This window comes from Molothrus aeneus, chromosome 9 (assembly GCF_037042795.1).
Source record: "Molothrus aeneus isolate 106 chromosome 9, BPBGC_Maene_1.0, whole genome shotgun sequence".
NCBI classification, from domain to species: Eukaryota; Metazoa; Chordata; class Aves; order Passeriformes; family Icteridae; genus Molothrus; species Molothrus aeneus.
In genome coordinates this window covers 3,319,004-3,326,339 of record NC_089654.1, presented here as the reverse complement: position 1 = coordinate 3,326,339, position 7,336 = coordinate 3,319,004, and positions in this window count along the sequence as shown.

Here is a 7,336-nt window from a genome sequence, read left to right as displayed (position 1 = left end):
CCCCTGTGCAACCCAGCTGCTGCTGGGCCTCAGCTTTACTGTGAGCTCTCTCTACTTCCTACCTCAGAAACATAAAATCATGGAGTCTTTGAGATAGAAAAAGCACTCAGACCATCACATCCAAATGTTTCCTCAGCAACACTGAGGCTGCCACAAAGCCATGTCCCCGAGTACCTCATCCATACCTCTTTCAAATCCACCCAGGAATGGCAACTCCACTGCTCTTCTGGGCAGTCTGTGACATGGCTGGACACTTCCCATGAAAAAATTTTCCCTAAAATCTAATCTAAACCTTACCTGGTGCAACTTGAGGCTGTTTTGTCTTGCAAGAATAACAATCTTGTGGGTAGTAGCGTGCTCAGAGCCCCCTCATGCAGCTCACAGCTACAGTGGGGTGGGTGACACTGAGGGCAGCTGTGTTGCCACAGGGGTCCTCATCTTCCCGCCAAAATGTTCCCCATCTTCCTGTCACAGCCTTGCTTCAGGAAACACAGACATGTTCTGTAGAAAGTAAGTGGGAATGTGGAGTAGGCGGGGGACCCCAGGTGAGGATGAGCAGGGAGCTGGGGATGGGTATTTGTGCTGACCGCTGAGGTGGGAGGGAGGGCCGGGGGTCTGTGAGGGAGCACGGCCGAGGCGGCCGCCATGATGGCGGTCTGAGGGAGGGAGCTGGCCGCTGTCCGTGAATGAGTTAAAAGTCACATCTGAAAACTTTTTCCACACCGCAGCTTGGATGCTGGGTAGAGAAAAGGTTAGGAAGTGCTAGCTTAAATCCAGGATGGAGTTTTTCAAGGATAGGTTGTTACACACAGATTGATGCCACACTGTTGTCAACATGCCAGGGGTAGTTTTAGCTGTCAGCTCTGTCAGAGTCTGCCAACCAACTTTAACTTGTTTTCTGACTTTTCCAAATGTTTTCCAAGTTTTTGCTTGCTGTGCTGAGGATAAATTGTCCCTCCGTTTCTGTAAAACCACATTTGTTTACTTGTTTCCTTTTCATCTCCATTTCTTTCTGTGGTTTTCCCTCTTTAGGGAAGAAAAAAAGCACAAAACTTGCACCTTTGCCCAACCATAATATAAACACAGTTCACTGAAGCTGCCTCATAAACCATAAGATTTTGCTCATCCATATTTGTGCAATGCACTCTTGCTTCCCTCATGGGCTGGGATGTGCTCCACCACAGCCCTGCCCAAGGTAAGGGAATGGGCAGCACATCCCAGAATAAACTCAGGAATAAACTGTCAGCGTGGCTCTTTTCTGCATTTTCCTACAGGTGAAGACTTCTTTCTTCTGGAATGAAAGATTTTGAGGAAAAATCTTCAGTTTGGTCAGAATTATCTGACCATGCGTGCAAGGGATTTGAGCAGGTAAGCCACAACCCTTTCTCCTTTCCCAGAGCCTCACTGGACTGATAGAGAATAACTCCATTTGGGAAAACAAATCTCTCATTACTAACACAGTAATTACAGTGAAATAACATTTAAGGAATGTTAAAAGGACTGGGGACTTCAAAGATTGAAACATTAGAAAGCTGAAATTAAGACTGCACAAGTTCTGTGTATGCATTATGCTACGTTTACTCGACTGTGTGGGTTTTTATTCACATATAAGATAGATGGGACAGAAAAACTTCTGTTTTTCCTCATAGTTCAATGTGTGGTCCCAGGCCTTGTTTACTGCCCTGAGTTATTAATTTCCTCTTCAGCTTTTTACAGTCACATTTACGTGTGTAACCAACAAGATTTAATTTATTTTTGTTATACCACCAGAAGGTGAAGGGAAATGATGTACAGAAAGCAGAAGAAAAAAACCCTAATTTTATAATTATTTTAGAATACTTAACTAGTTCCTCACATTAATACAGTAATTCAGGGTTAACTACAGAAAATATGTCCTTATGACTATTATTTTTTTTAAATGCAGCAAGTAAAAATCTGCAGCAGTTGGATCACCTGAGTGACATTAGTGAGTTGCTAAATTAAATATTTTTTTCTTTGGAATCCACTGAATTCACAGTAATAATATGTATAAAAGAGAATTTTCAATTCAGGCTTCTTTCTATTTTCACTGTATCTAAAAAAATTCCATCTGTTCCATATACTCATGCTTCTTTTTTACTGATACTTGAGTTTACTATAAATGTTTAGTATAGGTTGAGTTACCATAAATGTTTACGGGAATACCAAGTTAAACTTTATATGTTCCTGGCATGACCCTTTATGTCCTCACCTTCAGCTGGTTCAGCACTTCAGTGTTTCTAAACCTGGAGTATCACTTTGGGCCCTCTGAAACTGAGACACATATAAGTGACCATACATCACTGACTACATGATGACTTTAGTAATGGCACTTAGAGAGTCCAGACCTCAGCTGTAAGTGGATTTAACTTTCCTATAACTCCCAAGAATCTCTACCTCATTTATTAGCTCTGGTCTCTCAATATGTGGAGATCCAGATCAGCCTACTTCACTATTAAACTCTGGTTCATCCCAGCATCGGTCAGAACTGTGCAAGGAATAAGGCAAGAGACTTGTAGAAAAAATAGCACACAATTATATTATTAAAGATATAATGCATAGGAACAGAGAGAATTCAATTTACACTGAAGGAATGACATCGATTCTGTAATCTCTTTTCCCATAAGTCCTTGGCATTAAAAGATGTATAATTTCAGTATAGTCCCTGCCTGTCATCTTTCTAAAAGGATCATAAATAAAATGGAAAATAGATCTTCCATCACAATGACTTCCCTGAGGGTCACTCCTGAGTCTGGGACCTTTTGTACCATAGCTTGGACCTCTCTACCTGAGCTAACACAGCAGTTAACAGCAGCTTCTACTCATGCTGTCCTTATTGGCTTCCAGTTGCAGGTTTCTCCACTTACACTCTTTCCATAGCCAGCTCCACTCCTTTTTTCCCTTGCTAATTTGTCAGACCTGCCTTTTTTATAACCTGTAAGTATCTCTGGGACAGGATTTGTTCAGGGAAAGGCTGCAAAAAAAGACCTCTGAAAGGCTGCTGAACCCTTCTCTCTACCACAGTACACAAAGTTAGGCTTGTCCTCTCAGATGTGTTCTGGAAAATTAATCAGGATGAATTTTGATAGTGGATAAAAGGGCGTAAATGGAGTGATGGAGGGTAGAGGCATATAACCAAAATATTCCAGCATAGATTTGAGGATGAAGTTGGTGGGCATGAGCTGCTCTGCAGTAATTGCATGTGTGCTTGTTACTCCACTGTATATTAAATATAACACAGCCCTCTGTAAAATAAACCGTTTCACATTTACCTCTACTTGCAAGGCATGCTTGCATACTGGCAGTAATTATGGTTTATATACTGCAAATTCACATTCAAGTTAGGTCACTGTCATTAATTTCTAGACCTGTGTGAGAATGAAGTGGCCCTACATCGTGTGAGTTGCACTTTGCAGCAAGGTCGCTGTCATTCTGCAACCACCAAGTGTTTTGTGAAGGGCAACAGATCCACTATGAATTCACATTTCTATTTAACTCAGATTTTCATACATAGCACCAAGTAAACAAACACTTTTCCACCTCTTTCAGAGTCATCATCCCGGGAGGAAATTGTCATGTTGTGATTCAGCTCTGTGAGTGGACCAGTCTTTGTGGTAAGTCCAAGGCAGAACTATCAGGGTTTTCTCACTCCAAGTCATGTAAAACATAACAGTAAAACATGCAAGAGGAGGTTGTACATGATATATCACAAAATGTGGTTTGGCACCCAGCACAGTAACAGTTTAGGGAACAGGCTGTTCTTTAAATAATATGCTTTTGTTTTCATGTTTTAATTCTTCAGGCTGCTGATTTAGAGCAAAGGCTTTTTTCTTTAAAAAAGATCATTATCTAATGCATCAAAACAGAAAAGTATGTGGTTTCTTTGTCAAACATTTCAATAAAGGATTCAGCTTTCTCAAGGGGCCTTTGTAGACTTCACATTGGAACAGGATTCTGGGTGGGTGTTTTTAATTTTAACCATGGGCTTGGTTTTCAATTGTTGATGCCTGCAGATGTACATGCACAAATTCACATGCCTGACTTCGAAAATTTGATCTTAAACACACAGCAGGTGAGTGAATGATGTGGGGGACTGAATAAAACTTAATTTTTCACCTAAAAATACCAAAAGAACCATGACTTGAGAGGTGCCTGTCACCAGGCTTTAGCAGAGGTCAAGGGGCAATGTAATTGGCACCTCTTGAATTTGGCGTTGTTATATCACTAAACACAGACCCAGCAGTTAATCCTTAAAAATTATTAGGGGTTCAAAGCTCCACTTCATTTTGTCTGGTTTTGTTTCTCTCTCCCCTTTCAGAAGGAAGTTTATTTTCTGTCTTACTGGGTGTTTATACTGAAGACACTATAGAGCAACTCCTGAGTTAAATCTTAAGTCTGTAGTAGAATTACAGGTAACAGAGGAGTTAAATGTGTGGTGAGGAGAGTTGTTTGATAATGCCACTACATCAGCTTTCTGGTTTCCTGTATATGAAATACACAGAAAAAAAAAGCTCAGTGATCAATTTTTCAATTCCTTTGCAAAATAAATAGTAACAAAAAAATGTGTTCTGCATCGTCTTTGAATTAACATTCAAATATTTTTTCCCTATTTATATAACTTAAAATTTCTCATGAGTCTTATCTTCTTACACATTTAGGTAAAATTTTTAATGACAGATACATGGTTCTGAGGGGAAATTCTAAAGTATTCATAACCAAACAAAGAGAGATTTCCTGAAATCAGACATTTTTATTTTGAAAAGGACCAGAAAAAAAATGATTTGCCCTTTAGATTTTTTGTATATTTTTTCCAAATTATTGGCCAAATCTGTTCTAAAAGAAGAAAAACATTTTTCTTCAAAACTGTCAAAAAAGCCCTCTGATTCTATATTGCACATTCCATTTATGATGAAAAATAATATACAACAAATTTTGAAATTTTTTATTTAACAAAATTAAAAGAGAAAAGTGAAAAATAAAATTTATTTTCACAAGATGGAGCATTTGAAACAAATTTCTCATCTGTCTTTGTGGAAATAACTTATTTTTCACTAAAATGTGGTGGTAGATGGCCAAGGCATCTGGTCTTCAGCAGTACCTGGGATGTTACTGGGCAAACCTACAAATACAGGGCTTGCAGCAAAGACTAAAGGGGAAACAAGAGGCAAAACTCCTTATTTGGTGGACTAAAAGCAGTGAAAAACCACCCAGATTGTTAAGCCAAGTGTAGACTGAACATGAATAGAGGGGAAACATTAAAATGCTAAAAACCACTTGAGCTAAACTCTGTCAGTTTCAATGTGAGTTCTCTCTTGCTGAAGCCCCTCATGTTGATAAGCCCTGCTTATAAACCTCCGTCACAATAATGCTGATAATTGTAAATGTTGAGGCCCAGGGTGAAATCCTGGCTCTGCTGACATCACTAACAGTTCTGCCTTTGATCTGAACTGGGTTGGGTTCAGCCCAAATGAAAGCAGTGGCCTTGCTGACAAATGGCCAGTGGTCAAAGAGAGGCCCAGTCACTGAGTCCCATGCAATATATTCAACAAAGGTCAATAAGATGGAAGGTCTTGGATTTAGATCCCTTGGAAGATAAGCATGCCAGGCTGAAATCCAGAGAAATCAAGGGACAGCATTATTTGGCTATTTGCTGTATGGCTTGTTGGAGAATTTTAAAAATGTACTTTACCCATATTCAAATCCAGTTTAAATCAAAGTAGAAGAATATGATCTCTGTGGGAAGAAGTCACAGAAACAATATCTGTGCACCTGCCTACAGATCTATGAAAGTATTTTCAAAACAGTCATTTTGGAAAGAGGCAGCTACTGCTAATCTATTATTGTTTCCATGCAGATATTTATATAAATCCTCTTATAAAATGCCACATACTCTGCTTAGCTTTGCACTTAGGCAGAAGAAGCACAAGTTCAACCTATGTAAATAAAATTTAAAACTGAGGTGACTTAGAAATCTGGGCTTAATAGATGCAACTGTGTAAGAATTATCTATTAATTATAAAATCATTAGCTTAAAATGATAGTAAAGGATAGTTTTAAATTACTTTTAAACATTTTCCTCTTGACTGTATTTCCTTTAGGAAACTCTAAAAATGCAGTCTGAATAGTAGCCATAACCCTATCCTATCCATCAACTGTACCTGTTAATTTAAGATACAATCACTTGAACACAGTGGGATAACACATACTGTAACGCTGTGTGTGCCAGTGCACACACATGTGTTTATCCCTACATGCCTTCTTTAATTTTCTTCCTGAGACCAGCACACTTTGGAATGATATTTTAATTTATTATTATGAAAGGAATGGCAACTGGTTTTTAATGGTTACAGAATGGTGACTCACAACACTGTCCCAGATGCTGTCACCGTCGCTATGAGAGCAGATTTGCAACATCTTGTCATGGGCACACATCAGTGCTCATGCCTGCTGCCTTCATCCCAGAGGACAGCCTAACACCTGCTGCTGGCAGCGTGCCGGCCCTTCAGGGAACAAATGTTCCATTGCTGCTGGGTGATAGGACAGGACAGACTCGAGATTCCAAGTGAACTGGCTAAAGGCACCCTAGGGCTCGGTGCACCCACCCCAGCACCCAGATGGCTGCTGTTTCTGTAGGAATATTAGAGAGTGAGTGGTGTGTCTGTAGCTGTCCCCTATAAATAAAGGAAAAGAGAAAAAATCAACAGCACACTGGATGATAAGACCTCTAGCATTTGCTGTTGTTTCTTATGAAACACCCCCCCAACAATATTTTTCCACTCATTATCATACTGATGCCTACTATATTCATATAAAGGACTTAGAAGAGTCTGTAAAATATAATGTTTTAATAGGAAAATAAAAATGCAAATCCACTTCCATAAGGATAATGTGCTTTTTTCCTGCAGAATATTCTTAACCTTACACAATTTATAAATTCTGGACAAAATAAACGTGATTTCTATATTTCACATAATGTTCAGCTACCATACATTTATGTTACTAGAGGCATTACATTTACATGCAAGAACAAAACAAACAAAAAAAGAGTAAGCATATTTAGTGTCTTTGAAATGTATTTTTCAGTGCACCTATCCTAGAGTTGTAAGAATAAAGAATACTATGCACAAGCTCTGGGGAGCCCAAATTTCTCACTGAGGTCAAGGAGAGCTAAAAGGACTCCTGGCTTGGAATAAGAAGCTCAGTGCAATTCAGGATCAGGTCTCTTGGACTGCGTGTAATGCATTTCTTTCCATTTATTCCCACTCCACTTCCAGTGGGGTGATAATAGCAGCGTTACAATGTCTTCACTTCATGTGGA